The sequence below is a fragment of the Panthera onca genome, chromosome C1 (genome assembly GCF_046562875.1).
Source record: "Panthera onca isolate mPanOnc1 chromosome C1, mPanOnc1 haplotype 2, whole genome shotgun sequence".
NCBI lineage: Eukaryota > Metazoa > Chordata > Mammalia > Carnivora > Felidae > Panthera > Panthera onca.
The window spans coordinates 8444181-8460747 of record NC_138346.1 but is presented as its reverse complement, the minus strand read 5'-3'; the positions used below and the strand labels follow the sequence as shown (position 1 = coordinate 8460747).

The following is a 16567-nucleotide window of genomic DNA, read 5'->3' as shown; positions in this document are numbered from 1 at the left end:
AAACTGCGGGGCAAGTTACATCCAGAACCTGACATTCTTTGCTAAAACACATCTCGTTCCCATGTTTACTTATGTACTTTTTTTTTCTTTTTCCCCATTTGTTCATATTAAGAATTATCTGACTGGGGCACCTGGGTGGCTCAATCGGTTGAGCGTCCAGGGCATGAGCGTCGGCTCAGGTCATGATCCCCAGGGTCATGGGATCGAACCCCGCACCGGGCTCCGTGCTGAGCGTGGAACCTGATGAAGATTCTCTCTCTCTCTCTCTCTCTCTCTCTCTCTCACACACACACACACAAATAAAAAAAATTAAAAAGAATTATCTGATTGACCATGTTGGTCTGTACTGATTAAATGTGATGTGGGGGCACCTGGGTGGCTCAGTCCGTTAACCTCCTGACTCTCGACTTGGGCTCAGATCATGATCTCACAGATAGTGACTGTGAGCCCCGCAATGGCCTCTGCACTGACAGTGCAGGGTCTGCTTGGGATTCTCTCTCTCACCCTCTCTCTTTGCTCTTCCCCCACTCGCACATGCACTCTCTCCCTCTCTTAAAATAAATAAAGTTTAAAACATTGAGGGGCACCTGGGTGGCTCAGTCAGTTAAGCATCCAACTTCGGCTCAGGTCATGATCTCACGGTTCATGAGTTCGAGCCCCACATCAGGCTGTGTGCTGACAGCTCGGAGCCTGGAGCCTGCTTCGGATTCTGTGTCTCCCTCTCTCTCTGCCCCTCCCCCTGCTCTTGCTCTGTCTCTCTCTCTCTTTCAAAAATAAATAAACATTAAAAAAATTTTTTTTAATTAAAAACATTGATGTGAAAAGCAAAAAAAAAAAAAAAAAGAATTGTAGCTCAAATACAGAGATGAGGTAAGAAGATACCAGGCACAGCCTTTCTGTAAAATAATGAGTAATTGGAGACAAGCTCAGTTTTCTTTGCCTTAGCTCCTGAAGCAGAGCGGCTTACATGCCTCCCAAACCCATCTGCCTGGAGGACCAGATAATTGGTTGTTAATTGGCTTCCTCCCAGGGCTCTTAGCATCCCTGCATTTTCTGGTTGTGTATGTATGAGAATCCAGAGGGCTGTTGTGTGTCAGAGAAAGTCCCGGGGCAGAAAGTAGAGGGAGCAAGGCAGGCACTCGAGTCGGGACCCTTCCTCCGTAGGCACAGCTGAAATCAGAGTTAGGCCAAAGGGAGGCCGGTCTTCAGCATGATGTGTCTTCAGCATGTTCTGGTTTAGGCCAAAAGTTCCAGGGACTTAACACCCCAGGAGCAACCCTCCCACTGAGGGATGGGAGTGGGTGGGAAAACGTCTCATGTGGTAAGTGACTTCCAAGATGGCCTCCGATGACCCCTGTTTCCCGGGACTCACGCCGTGTGTATTTCCTTTCCACACTGAAAATGGCTGAACTGTGTGATAGGATGTTACAGAAACGACAGTGTATGATATCCAAGGCTAGATCATAAAAGAATTGTAGCTCCTGCCTTTTTCCCTTTTGGATCTCTTGTTCTTGGCGGAAGCCAGCTGCCATGTTATGAGGATGCTCAAGCAATCCAGGGGAAGGTACACATAGGAAAGGTGCATAAGGACCCCTGTCAACAACCAACACTCCCTTGTCAGGCAAGTGAGACAGCCATGTGGCCATGTTGGAAGTGGATTCCCCAACACAGTCAAACCTTTTGATGATTCCAGCCTCATGAGAGACCCTAAACAGAACCCTGAGCTAGAACCACCTAGTTGAGCTGCTCCTGGATTCCTGACCCTCGAAAACTGTGATATAGCAAACATTTATTGGTTTTTTAAATGTTTATTTATTTTTGAGAGAGACAGAGAGCACGAGAAGGGGAGAGGCAGAGAGAGAGGGAGATACAGAATCGGAAGCAGGCTCCAGGCTCTGAGCTGTCAGCACAGAGCCCAACGCGGGGCTTGAACTCAAGCACCGCGAGATCATGACCTGAGCTGAAGTTGGACACTTAATGGACTGAGCCACCCAGGCACCCCAAATGTTTATTGTTTTAACCTGCTAAGTTTTGGAGTGATTTGTTGTGCATTAATAGCTAACTATATTCTCATACAGCCCTGGAGGAATGGAAAATGGTGTAGTGACTTTGGAAAACAGTTTGCTGGTTCCTCAAATGATTAAACAGAGAGGTACCGTATAACCCAGCAATTCTACCCCTAAGTATACACCCAAAAGAAATGAAAACATATATCCACAGAAAAAGTTGTGCATGAATGTTTACAGCAGGATGTATTCAGGATAGTCAAAAGGTGGAAACAACCCAAATGTCCATCAATGGACACATGGAAAAATAAAATGTGATACATTCATACAATGGAATATCATTTGGCTGTAAAACGGAATGAAGTAGAGATACATCCTGTAGCCTTGGAAAGTGAAAGAAGTCAGTCACAAAAATCCACATGTTCTGTGACTCTGCTCATATGAAATGTCCAGAAGGCAAGTCTATAAAGACAGAAAGTAGGTTAGTAGTTGCCTAGGCTGAGGTGGGGGATCGGGGTGACAGCTAAAGGGTATGAGATTTCTCCTTAAGGTTATGAAAATATTCTAAAAGTGACTATGGGAATGGCTAACACACATTTGTGAGTAAACTAAAAATTACTGAATCGTCTACTTTTAATGAATCAGTTATATGTATATGAGTTACATTTTAATAAAACTGTTTAAAAAGCTGGTAATGAAGGGGTGCCTGGCTGCCTCAGCTGACAGACCATGCAACTCTTGATCTCAGGGTTGTGAGTTCAAGCCCCACGTTGGGCGTGGAGCCTACTTTTTTTTAAAAAAAATGCTGATAAGGAATACACCCCAGCTTCTTCCCCGCTGGTGAGACAACTCTGAGGCGTGTTCCACACAGTCTCTCAGAAGATGCCCTGTAGGACTGATCCCATTTCCCACGGCCGTATCATGCCTGTTAATATGCACTTTCTTTTCTCTCCTTTCTTCCCGGTCTCATTTCTCCACCCCGTGCTTTCTGGGACCACATCTCAAATACACTTCTTCGCCCAGTTCTTGTCTCAAGGTTTGCTTCTGAGGGAACCAAACTAAAGCAATCATGTTCTTCAGGTTGGAGGTCAGGATGCCCTGGCATGGGGCTCATTCTGCACCCATCCATAGAGAACCCAGATGGGAGGGCGGTGCCCACTGGCAGACTGTCCAGGGTGAAGGCTTGAACCAAAGTCCAGAACGGTCACAGAGCTGGCCCCCATCCTCCCCAGCATGCCTGGCATGAGCCTGGCACGATTTACATGCACACACACTTTTAGGCATGGGAGAATTAAACAACCCAGCCTGTCACTGCCCTTTACCCCAGAGTCAGGCTGTGTGGGACATGTTCATTTCCCCTTTGGCTTATTTTGCTTGTCTCTGTGGCTGGGCGTCATCTGACCACACAAACTACACACAAAAGACAGAGAAACAGAAGGCTCTGAAGGGTTGTGTGGAACTCAGTCAGGCAGTCAGACCCTCTAATGGTGAACCAGAGGTATCTGATGGAGGGGAAAAAAGATTGCACAGCTAAGACTTGACATTAAAGATACAGGAACATCCCTGGAGGCCCCCCCGCCCCAGGCAGAGGGGCCGGCATGGTAAGGCACCTCCCTCACAGGTGACTCTGGCTGCAAACCTCACCAACTGTCGCCGAGCACAGGCTGACTGTCCAACAGGAGAGGGAAGACGCTTGGGCTCGACTCAGCTTCTCGCAGCAGCCTCCAGGTCCAGACTGGGAAACGGGTGCCTGGAGTTTTATGCTTTCCCTGATTTAGTTCAGCCGTGGTCAAATGCCATCATCTTCAACCAAAAGACAGCTGGTGGATGTTAATGCTTCCAGCATTCACACACAGGGTTACCCAAAGCAACAGAACTAAAGAGCTCCGATTGGCCCAAAGATTTCATAAGTTGGTCCTAGAATAAGGACTTTGATTTCACTTTTTATATATTTTACTGTGATGCTGAATTTCATGTGTCAAGATTGGCTAGGCTATAGTACCCAGTTACTTATTCAAATGCTAATCTAAGTGTCGCTGTAAAGGTATTTTGTACATATGGTGAACATCTAAAGGAGTTGACTTTATTACTTTCCATAATGGGGATGGGCTTCGCCCAATCAGTTGAAGGCAGCAGCTGCAAAAGCTGAGGCTTCCCAGAGAAGAAATTCTGCCTCGCGATGGCACCATCAACCCCTACCTGAGTTTTCAGACTGCCAGCCTGCCCTACGGATTTCAGAGTTGCCAGCCCTCCAGTCACATTAGCCAATTTCTTTAAAAGAGGGATAGAAAAGGTATACACCTATCACCTATTGGTTTCGGTTTTCTGGAGAGCTATGACTGATACATCTACCTCTAGAGGAAGGTAAGCCTGAGAGGCCCTGTGTTGTGGGGCATCACAAACAAAGAGTCCACCTTTCAGGGGGCATGAGCGTCTGTCCTGGGGGAGACAATGCCAAGGTCACAAGGAAGCAGGTAGGGGATTTGCAAAAACACGTCCTGTGGCTCTGCACCCATAAAATGCATCCTGCTGTTGGTTTAACCAAATTGGCTAGAAAACATAACTCCCACAAAGCTATCCCAAGATAGTGCTGCAAACGGAAAATCACAGAAACCACTCAAAGGTCTCACAAAATCCAGGTCCCATAAGCCGGCTGCCACATAAATCAGAGCAGGTCACAGCACTGCCCTGATGAAAATCCTCCCGAGGATCTTACAATAAACCCGAGTTTAGCTCAGCCTGTAGCCCAGCCTTGCCCACTCCTGCTCCCCTTCTCCTTCCCTTTGCTCTGCTGGTGCACTCTCTGCCACCTCAGGATCTTTGCATGTGCTGTGAAACTCCTTTCTCCTGGCTCCTTGTTTGGTGCCTTCTCTTCCTTGAGGGCTCTGAGGTGGCCTTCCTGACCACACATTCTGACGTACCCCCCTCCACCCCTAAAACCATCTTCTGCACCCCCTGTTCATGCCCTTCATAGAACTTTCCACAGTCTGGGGGCACCTGGGTGGCTCAGTCGGTTGGGCATCTGACTTCGGCTCAGGTCATGATCTCACGGTCCGTGAGTTCGAGCCCCGCGTCGGGCTCTGCGCTGACAGCTCAGAGCCTGGAGCCCGTTTCAGATTCTGTGTCTCCCTCTCTCTCTGCCCCTCCCCGTTCATGCTCTGTCTCTCTCTGTCTCAAAAATAAATAAACGTTAAAAAAAAAAAAAAAAAAAAAAGAACTTACCACAGTCTGGAATGATTTTGTTTGTTTTCGTGCTTATTGTCTGTGTCTGAAAGTTCCAGAAGAATGTGCCGCACCATCTCATTCTCTTGTGCCTTCCCCACACCGGGTCATAGGAGGCAGCGCCCGACACATATTGAGTGAATAAATGATTCCTCAGCTCCTAAGCTCATCCACATTCAGGTCAGGGCCGCTTCCTGCCTTCCCACAGTGCCCTGGGCTGACCCATCATGTCTCTCGGTGATCCACAGTAGAGCCGTGGCATCTAGCTATCCAGAAGGCTGGCCCCCCTGCCTGGAGGGTGGAGGACTTCGATACTTGCACAGGGTTACAGGGTTGAGCCTGAAGAGAAAGTCGTGTTGTTTAACAAGGTGGAAATGAACTGAGCCCTGAAGAGTGTTCCTGGCAGAGAGAACAGCAAGGGGGGGAAGGCCTCAGGGCAGCATTTCCAAGGACTGCCGGGAAGCCAGAGAACCAACCTCTAAGAGCCAGGAGGAAAGTGGCAGGAGCAGAGGGAGGGCAGGGCCTGAGGGCAGACTGAGATCCACAGGGGGATTTTCAGTAGGGAAATGATACGGCCTGATACACACACACACACACACACACGCACACACACACACACGCTGAAAATCCAGATAATTCCTGGGCTGAGGGAATAAAGAGTAGGGGTGAGAAGGAGACTTTTTTAAAAAACATTTTTTTAATGTTTATTTATTTTTCAGAGAAAGATCATGCAAGCAGGGCAGAGAGAGAGGCAGACAGAGGATCCAAAGTAGGCTCTGAGCTGTCAGCACAGAGCTGGATGCGGGGCTGAAACTCACGAGCGGGGAGATCATGACCTGAGCCTAAGTCGGAGGCTCAACTGACAGAGCCACCCAGGCCTTCCGAGGCGTTTTTTTAAACTATGGTATTAGCTAGACTGCTAGCTATTTCTTTTTTCACTATGTACACGTATTGCCTTAAAATTTAAGCACACGATCACTCTGGCTGATAGGTAGAGGCTGGACCGTAAGAGGCAGAGGAGATTGTGGCGGGGGCCTATGTCAGACTGCAAGCTGCCTGCCTGATAGCCATTCTCTTCCCCCTCCTCTCCTCACTGACCGACCCGACTGTCTGCTCTCCCAAGTGACCATTCACACAACGTGCGTCCGCCTAAAAGACTAAGTTTCCCAAAGAGCAGATACCACTGAGTACAAGTCGCTGAGTGGAACGTTTGAGGGAATTGTTAAAAGAGGGACAGGCAACTGATAAGGGCCCTCTTCTGCTTCCTTGGCTTTGACCCTTTATGACCTCCACTTCAGTAGGGTTACTTTCCACGGGGGCCCCTCACTCCTGAGTCATAGAAGCCAACCTACAGCTTTGCTTTCGCCACTCAAGCCCCTGAGATTCATTGGTTATGATGATTTCTAGGCTTTCTGTGTAACTTCAGAACCCCTGCCCTTGGCTTTGAAGGTCAACAGCTGTCTCCTGATCTCCATGAGCCATTTCTGCTTCTCCTCTTGCTAACTTCACTGGTTTTATGTTCCCTCTGCATTCCTGGCACCTGGGAGTTTCCCTCTTTGAGTTTAAACCTGGCTAGGTATTCAAAAAATCATTTTACTGTATTTGAAAAAAAATTTTTTAATGTTTATTTATTTTTGAGAAACAGAGAGGGACAGAGCACGAGTGGGGGTGGGGGGTGGGCAGAGAGAGAGGGAGACACAGAATCCGAAGCAGGTTCCAGGCTCCAAGCTGTCAGCACAGGGCTCGATGTGGGGCTCGAACGCACGAACTGTAAGATCATGACCTGAGCCGAAGTCGGACGCTTAACCGACTGAGTCACCCAGGTGCCCCTATTTTACTGTATCTATAATCATTTCTTGCATCCTGTCTTATCTTCTTGTTCATCTATAGCACACAATTTGACAATTAATTACTTCAGCGTGTATATTGTCTCCCTAACTAAATGTAGACGCTCCCAGTTACATTCCTGCAAAATTCATATTGAAGTTGAAGTCCTAACCCCCCAGTTAGTGTGATTATATTTGGAGATAAGGTCTCTGAAGACATAGTCAAGGTTAGGGGTACCTGGGTGGCTCAGCCGGTTAAGTGTCTGTCTTCAGCTCAGGTCATGACCTCAAGGTTCTTGAGTTCGAGCCCCACGTCAGGCTCTGTGCTGACAGGTTGGAGCCTGGAACCTGCTTTGGATTCTGTGTCTTCCTCTCTCTCTCTCTGCCCCTCACACACTTGCACCCTCTCTCTCTCTCTCTATCTCTCTCTCTCTCTCTGTCAGAAATAAGTAGACATTAAAAATTTTTTAAAAAGTAGATTCTCATGAGAACAAAATGAAATGAAGGAAGACACTATAGATGGACAGGCACTGTTACCAAGTGCAGTGACAGCCCGGACACGTGGCCGAAGTCTAGATTGGATGGAGTCTAGAGCAGCACCCCTCAGGCGCTCTGCCATCTTGGTTTGCCCCTCCTCTGTGACCTCCTGAGTGACCCAGCTCCAAATCCAGTCCCTGGGGGGCTTCACCAGGCCCTGGGTGTCCATCTCGGTGGGTCCTAGACTTCCTAGGAGGCCACAGTCATCGTCATCTCCTAGGAACGCACGCCCAACAGGGCACCCCAGCAAACATCCAAGTGCCCACAAAGCAAGCGCAGAGGAGCAGGGGAGGCCACCTGGCTTCAAGCTGTGAGGTGCAGGGAGGTCACCTCCCAATGTATTTCTGAGGTGCTTCACTTAGGACACAAGTGGTTTTCCCAGAAACTTCCCTTAAAAACACAGTTCTGGGGGTTCCCATCTGACCCTGGGTGCTCTTGCCTCCCCTTGACCTGGAATCCCTTCCCTAAATCGTCAGATGCCAGAATCCTCCCCTCCCAATGCAGAAGCGCCCTTCTGACTTGGGGCCTTCCCTTCTCTGACTCACATTCTTCCTCCTCCTCCTTCTGACCCTGGATTCTCCAACACATACAGCTCCCCAGCTGTGGACGAGGGTCCCCCACTCGCTGTGACCAAGAGGGCTCCTGCCCTTGCACCCAGCACCCACAGGCTGTCCTGCGGCCTGGTGGCACTGGCAGTCTGTGGGCAGGGGCAGGAAAGGGAAGCTGGGAGGGACAGGGGAGGGACAGGGGAGCATCTCCGTGGGCATTCCCCAACCAGGGCTGTCACTGGACCAGCAGGGGAAGGGGGCTCGGCCAAATACCAGGAGGAGGACACAACTCTGTCTAGTGGAGCCCAGGTGTCAATCTTTGGTGTCCGTCAGAGTCACCTCATTGGTGACCGCAACAATTCTGTTGACTCAGAATTTCTGAGCCAGCAGGGCCGAGGCGAGGCCCGGGAACGTGCATTTCTAACAAGGTCCCTGGTGAGGCGGTTGCTGTCTGTTAGGACTGGCCTTTGAGAACCGCTGATGCCCATGGTCTGCTCCTCAGTTTCTGGTGTCCGTTAACCTGGGTTCCAGTCACAGCTCTGCCCCCTGCTGGCAAGCGGCCTCTTAGACAAAGAAATTCTTCCGCCCAAGTTTGTCTCCATCAGAGAGATAAATGGAATATTTACTTCCTGCTGTGGTTTTAAGGATTAAGTTGAAATAACTTGGGTAAATTATTTAGCACAGTTCCTGGCATAGAATACGACTGGGGACAAATCAATCCTTTTTCAGTTGGTTGTGGTGTGGGAATTTGGCTGGAAGGAAGCTGCTGTTTGGAAGGTTTTGTTTTTTCGTAAGCCTTAATGAATTATTTGACTTTAAGAAAAAAAATTTTTAAGTCGTCTCTACGCCCAACGTGGGGCGAAACTCACGACCCCAAGATCAAGAGTTCCAGGCTCCACTGACTGAGCCAGACAGCTCCCCCGCCCGTGAATTATTTGACTTTTAAGAAGATGGGGTGCTTGAGTGGCTCAGCCCCACTGACTTTGGCCTTGAACTCCTGATGGGGTGTATGTGACATGACCTGCAGCAGAGATCTGAAGAGCCATTGCTCATTTTTACCTGTTCCCTAGCTCCTGTCCTCTGCCAGAAGTCTGATGTGTCCCTGGTGGGGGTTGGTCCTTCCCTTGTATTCCAGAATGAAGAAGAATCACAGCCACAGCTGACCCACAGCCAAAAGGAGCCAAGCCACAACCAAACCGTGAAGGAAATGTATGACAGGCATGGCTGCGAGCTGCTGAGATGTTAGGACACGTTACTGCAGCTAAACTTAGTGACAACCGAGTAAAACTATCCTAAGAGAGACATCTGGCTAAATAAAGCATGATGCGTCTATATGATGGGAATGTAGCTAGTAAATTTAAACATTTTTTAATGTTTATTTATTTTTGAGAGAGACAGAGACAGAGACAGAACGTGAGTGGGGGAGGGGCAGAGAGAGACGGAGACACAGAATCGGAAGCAGGCTCCAAGCTCCCAGCTGTCAGCACAGAGCCTGTCACAGGGTTCGAGCCCACAAGCCAAGAGATCATGACCTGAACCGGACTGACGTCCAGCCGTCCAACCGACTGAGCCACCTAGGCGCCCCGCAGCTAGTAAATTTAAAGTTACATTTCATTTATTTTTTTAATGTTTATTTATTTTTGAGAAAGAGAGGTGGGGGCAGAGAGAGGGGGACAGAGGCTCTGAAGCCGGTTCTGCACTCACAGCACAGAGCCGGATATGGGGCTCAAACTCACAAACCATGAGATCGGGACTTGAGCTGAAGTCGGACACTTAACGGACTGAGCCACCCAGGCGCCCCTTAAAGTCACATTTTAAGTTACATTAAATTTATATTTAAATGCATGCAGCTATTGACATTACATGTAAGGATATAGGAAATAGCTAAAAGTATCATTTTTTAGCAAGTAAACAAAGGCAAAATTTCAAACTGAAAGTACAGAGGGATCCCAATTTTGTAAATAAAAACATATCTTTTAAAATATATATCTTGTATATATTGTATATGTTGGTTGAAGTAAGTTGGGTAGAAACTTTTCCTAGAGAAAAAGAATTGGGGTGAGGGGAAGACACCTAAATATTTTAACCATAGTTATCTCACGATGGTGGATTAGGGGGCTGCCTGTTCTCCTTTTTACTTATCTAAACTTTCAACTTGTCTGTAATAAACATGTCATGCTTTTATACTTTAGAAAAATAGTTATACTATACAGGTATGTTTAAAAGAATCAATAACCTAGAGGCGCCTGGCTGGCTCAGTCGTAGAGTACAGGACTCTTGATCTTGGAGTTGTAAGTTCCCATGTTGGGCGTAGAGATTACTTAAAAATAAAATCTTGGGGCGCCTGGGTGGCTCAGTTGGTTAAGTGTCCCACTTCAGCTCAGGTCATGATCTCGCGGTTTGTGAGTTCAAGCCCCCCGTCGGGCTCTGTGCTGACAACTCAGAGCCTGGAGCCTGCTTCGGATTCTGTGTCTCCCTCTCTCTCTCTGCCCATCCCCTGCTCTCTCTCTCTCTCTCTCTCTTTCTCTCTCTCTATCAAAAATAAATGTTAAAAAATGTAAAAATAAATCAATAAAATAAAAATAAAAATAAATCAATTGAGGTGCCTGGTGGCTCAGTCAGTTGAGCATCCAACTCTTGATTTCTGCTCAGGTCATGATCCTAGGGTCATGGGATCAAGCCCTGCATTGGGCTCCTCATTGAGTGTGGAGACAGCTTAAGATTCTCTCTCTCTTGGGGCACCTGGGTGGCTCAGTAGGTTGAGTGTCCGATTTTGGTTCAGGTCATGATCTCACAGTTCATGAGATCTGCCCTGGCAGCATATAGCCTGATTGGGATTCTCTCTCCCCTCCTCTCTTTGCCCTCCTCCACAATCTCTCTCTCTCTCTCTCTCTCTCTCTCTCTCTCTCTCTCTCTCTTAAAATAAATAAATAAACATTAAAAAAAAAAAGAAAGAAACAGTCACATGTTGTACCGATGGAGCCAGCCAGACGCCCAGTAAATTTTGAGTTATATGTATTTGACCATCAAAAACAAGCCTCTAGACTCAACTGCAATGCAAGTCAATTCTTATGTAATTATATGGAACTCTAATTTAAGGTAGGCTGTGGGTGACCTTCAGTGTATCTAATATGTTGTGAATGGGACCCCAAAATAAAATTTCCCCAGAAGTGGTGGTGGTTGCTAATGATTCCTGTTCTCCTGTCACTGGATACCTTGTGGAGTGACAGTGAACGTGCAGCTTTTAGGGGGCAGGGGTGGGAATGGGAGGACTCCTTCTCAACTGCCACAATGGGGTCTGGGGCTCAGACCCTGACCCTGAGAGGGATCAGCCACAGAACCAGGATCCTGGATCAGGGGTGGCACCCTCCTGCAATGCCGAAGAATCAGCACTAGGGGACAGCCGAGAGCCAGGTCAGGCTGGGAGGGCGCCTGGGAGCTTCCCCGCATGCTCTGCTCTCCCTGCCAGTCTCCCGCCTGGGACCATCCCTACCACCAAGACAGTTGCTACAGCTTAGAAGACGGTGCCATTTTTCAAAAGGGAATTGCTTTGCAAGTAAACCTAAGTGTTTCACCGGCTCCTTCCAGTGGGATATTCAGAAATATTCAAGATAGGTCAGAGGGGTTTTTTAATTAATTTTTTAATGTTTTTATTTGTTTTTGAGAGACAGAGAAACAGAGTGGGGGGGGGGGGGTGGAAGGGCAAAGAGAGAGGGAGACAGAGCATGAACAGGGGAGGGGCAGAGAGAGGGAGACACAGAATCCGAAGCAGGCTCCAGGCTCTGAGCTGTCAGCACAGAGCCTGATGCGGGGCTTGAACTCACGGACCATGAGATCACAACCTGAGCGAAAGTCAGACGCTTAACTGGCTGAGCCACCCAGGTGCCCCTTTTATGTTTATTTTTGAGAGAGAAAGAGAGAGACATAGACAGAGCTCGAGCAGGGGAGGGGCAGTGAGAGGGAGACACAGAATCTGAAGCAGGCTCCAGGCTCTGAGCTGTCAGCACAGAGCCCAATGTGGGGCTCAAACCTTTGAACCAAGAGATCGTGACCTCAGCCAAAGTCAGATGCTTAACCGACTGAGCCACCCAGGCACCCCAAGATAGGTCTGTTTTTACATGTTTAACACAGTCTACCATTTAAAACATGTTCTCAATTCCTCCGTAGCCAGTTTGTGGCTAATTTTAGGGACTGACCTAATACAGTTCGCATCTCATTTTTGTGCGGTATCCCTTCAAGGTATTTTCACCTGATGCTCATCATGCTGATACTTTCAAGAGGTTAAAAAACTTTTAGTAGTGAGATTGGTGGCAAGGACCATTTCTCTGCAACACTGAGAAGGTTGACGTGGCACAGACAGAAGCGTCCTGAGAAGACCACTCCGCAGAATGCCGTGACGTCATGAGTTTCTTCGAACTGGCCTTTACTAGCATGGAACAAACCACCTCAAAAGTAAGTAGTTTAAAGCAATTACCACTACTACTATATTTTGGGGGCCGGCCTGAGTGGAGTGGTTCTTCCGCTGGGCTTCCCTCCCTGGGTTCACTGTGTGGCTGCAGTCAGCAGGCAGGTGGGCTGGAAGCTGGTTGGTCTGGGTCTCAGACGGCACCACTCAAGGGTCTAGTGTTTGGCTGGGGTGGCGGGGGGCAACCAGGCCATGGTGATCTCATTCTCAAACAGGTCAGATTTCTTCACTTGGCTGCTGGGCTCCAAAAGGAGCAAGAGAAGCCAAGCCCTCAGCGCCCAAACACTTTTTACGCCTCTGCTCTGTCGTGTTCGTACTGTCCCCTCAACCAAAGCAAATCACACGACCAAGCCCTGGTCAGGGGTAGAGAAAAGAGTCCCCATCTCTCGACCCGAGGAGCTGCAAAATATCGTGCCCTTAAAAAAAAAGATCTACTATGTGCTCTTTCTCCTCTCCTGCCACTGCCAAGGACATCTTTACCCAAGCAGGGACGGATGGCAGCCCCTCCCCCTCCCCCATTACCCCTGTGATCAAGGTCAAGTCAACTCCATGTGCGTTTCCCCAGCTGTATGTGTGTGGTGTACCAGTCTCATGAAGTTAGATGTTATGGACTGAAATATAACCCCCTAAAATTGGTATGTTGAAGCTGTAACCCCCAAGTGCGACTGCATTTAGAGATAGGGCCTTCAAGGAAGTAATTAAGGCATGCGTGTGCACACACACACGCACACACACGCACAATCCTATATATGCAGCTGGATGAATGTGTAGATGGGGGTGTTGTTTACTGGACCGAGGAGTTTTTAAATCCTTTCCTTTGTTGTTAAATCAGAGCACAGATTTCAGCAGATTGTATTTTCTGAAAAATTAGCCACAGCAACGTTCCCAGTCCTGCACGCTGGTCTAAAAACTTGTCACTGTCTCATGAAAGGAGGCAGCCTAACAGAACCAGAATACACACTCGGGGGGTGCCTGGCTGGCTCAGTCAGTGGAGGATGCCACTCTTGATCTCGGGGTTGTGAGCTCGAGCCCCATGTTGGGCATGGAGCCTACTGAAAACAAAAATCCTCTTTTTTTTTTTAAAGAGAGTGGGGGAGGGGCAGAGAGAGAGGAGGACAGAGGATCTAAAGTTGTGACGTGGGCTCTGCACTGACAGCAGTGAGCCCTATGTGGGTCTCAGACTCACAAACCATGAGATCATGACCGGAGTCAAAGTCAGTTGCTCAACCAACTGAGCCACCCAGGCACCCGCCAAAAAAAAAAAAAAAAAAAACTCAAAAAAAAAAAAAAAAAAAGAATACAGACTCTGAAGCCAGACTGTTCACATGCAGACCCAGAGCCACCATTTCCTAGCTGTATGATCTTGAGCACATTGTTCAGCCTCTACGTGTCCCTGGTTTCTTCATCTGCAAATGGGATGATAATACGACCAACCTCAAAGGGTTGTTTTGAGGATTTAAAAATGTATAAAATTCATTTTTTTAAAAAAGGAAGTAATTAAGGTTAAATGAGATCATAACCATAAGACCCTAATCTAATAGGACTGGCGTCCTTATAGGAAGAGGAAGAGATGGGGGCACCTGGGTGGCTCAGTCGGTTAAGCATCCGACTTCATTTCAGGTCATGATCTCACAGTTCGTGAGTTCGAGCCCCGCGTCGGGCTCTGTGCCGACAGCTCAGAGCCAGGAGCCTGCTTTGGATTCTGTGTCTCCCTCTCTCTCTGCCCCTCCCCTGCTCACACTCTGTCTCTCTCTTTTTCAAAAATAAGTGAACATTAAAAATACATATATTTTAAGAAGAGGAAGAGCCACTGGAGTGCTTGCTGTCTCTGTCTGTACACACAGAGAAGAGTCCATTGGAGGACACAGAGAGAAGGCTGTCTGCCAACTTACCAGAAACCAACCCAGCCGACACCTTGATCGTGGATTTGCAGCCTCCGGAAGTGTTCACTCAGTCTGTGATGTTCTGTTATGGCAGCCCGAGCTAAGACATAAGAGTTTCTTGATTAGTTATGCTTGGGAAGTGAGTGTTCCATATTGATTCCCACCCGCCTTGGAAATTCCCAAAGCTCCATAGCCTCTCAAAGCGCTCTGAGCGGTTCCTCAGCAAAGAAGGCTATAGTTTATCACAGGTCCCAAAACTTACTCAACCAGGAGGTCCTTTTCCAACACCTACGATCACCATATGAAGCCATGTTAGTTTCTAGGGCTGTGGTCATAAACCAGCACACTGGATGGCTTTATGCTCTCACAGTTCTGGAGACCAGAAGTCAGAAATCAAGATGTCAGCAAGGTTGGTTCCTTCTGGAGTTTGAGAGAAAATTCGCCCCATGCCTCTCCCCTACCTTCTGGTGGTTGCTGGCCACCCTGCGTGTTCCTGGGCCTGTAAGACGCAGCACTCACTCCCCTTCTGCCTCGTCTTCATGTGGTTCCCTCTGTGTCTCATTCTCCACTCCTTCCCCTTTCTCTTCTAAGGACCCGGTCGTTGGATTTAGGGCCCACCCTAATTCCAGGATGATCTCATCTGGAAATCCTTAATTTTTTCAAATTTTGTAAAATTTTTTAAATTGTTTTTAATCTTTATTTATTTTTGAGAGACAGAGTGCAAGTGGGGGAGGAACAGAGGGAGAGGGAGACACAGAATCCGAAGCAGGCTCCAGGCTCTGAGCCGTCAGCACAGAGCCCAACATGGGATTCTAACTCACGAATCAGGAGATCATGACCTGAGCCAAAGTCGCAGGCTTAACCAACTGAGCCAACCAGGCGCCCCAGGGCTATGCTTTTAGAGACTTGCTCCCAAAGCCCCGCTTCCTCCATGCCTCCCTTCTGCCCAGAACCCTCCAACACTCCCTTGGCTTCCAGGAGGAAATGAGACCTCTTCCTCCCTCTAGGGACAGCCTTCCAGGATCAGCCAGAGTGTTCTTATAACTTCCCCGCAGAGGCCACTTCTTTGGTGTCTTTCTCCTGGACTGCATCCCTGCCCAACCTCCCTCCACCTGTCCACACCTCTGTTTGCCTATAAGCCACACGGCAGGTGAGTTTCAGGAGTCTGCGGGGTCCCTGGAATGCAAATAACCAGAAACAGTTCGAATCTCAGAGGTGGGGCACAGGGGGTCTGTGCATGCGCATTTTTCCAGGGAAAGACCTAAAGCTTTTCATCGCTTCTCCAAATCATTCTTTCCTGAGCTAAGGAGGCTAAAACGGCAAGTGTGGAGCGAGAGAGCAGTGAATAATTCTCCCTTAGAGCAGTACCACTGGGGAAATCTGCTCTGAGGGGAAAGAACCCCTCTCCCCACTCCTTTGTGTTGAGGGGCATCTGGTAAGAACAGACAGCAGGCACAGCCCATCCAAATGGGTCAACCATCCACAGGGGTCAGAGGTGACAACACAGCCTGAAGGATGCCCTGAGGATGGAGCAAAGCTGGCTCCATGCAGACTGGCAGCTGTGAGCAGAGGGGTGGCTCAAGGCTCTGCCGCCTCCACGCCCCCACCCCTGCCCCCAGCCCTGTACCCTGTAGGTGACTAGCAGATGGAGGTAGGGGGGAGGCTGGGAGAGCGCAGAGAAGCCTGAAAGCAAAGCCCTATGGCCCCCACCCCCCACCACACCCCATGGTTTGGCCTCTGGCTGGCCCCGTCTGTAAGTCTTGCCAACATCCTAGGTTCTGGGAACCTGCACGTTCCTGGGAATGTGCGTTTGGTCCACTGGGCTGTGTTGTGCCAACTGCTAGGTAACTTGTCTCTCAAACTGGGTAATACGGTTTTTGCAAGTAGCCATCTAAACCTCTTTGGGATTCCATTTGAAAGCCTACTCCTGTGCCCAAGGACTCTGTATTAGTCAGCCGGGACTGCCAGAACCAAGTACCACAGACTGGGAGTCTCGAACAACAGAAATGTATCTGCTCACAGAAGTTCAGATATGAAGGGGTCGGTAGGACCCGTTCCCTCTGGGTGCTGAGGGCCGTTC

General features: G+C 48.7%; 1 long non-coding RNA gene across 1 annotated transcript; it reads right to left on the bottom strand.

The window, feature by feature from the left end:
- Positions 1-1836: 1836 nt before the first annotated feature.
- On the bottom strand, positions 1837-15738 carry LOC132672278 (uncharacterized). Its single transcript, XR_009607455.3, has 4 exons — positions 14750-15738; positions 14497-14587; positions 5229-5567; positions 1837-2468 (listed from the first exon to the last, which is right to left on the bottom strand). It is a non-coding gene; the product is annotated as an uncharacterized LOC132672278 (long non-coding RNA).
- Positions 15739-16567: the final 829 nt, after the last annotated feature.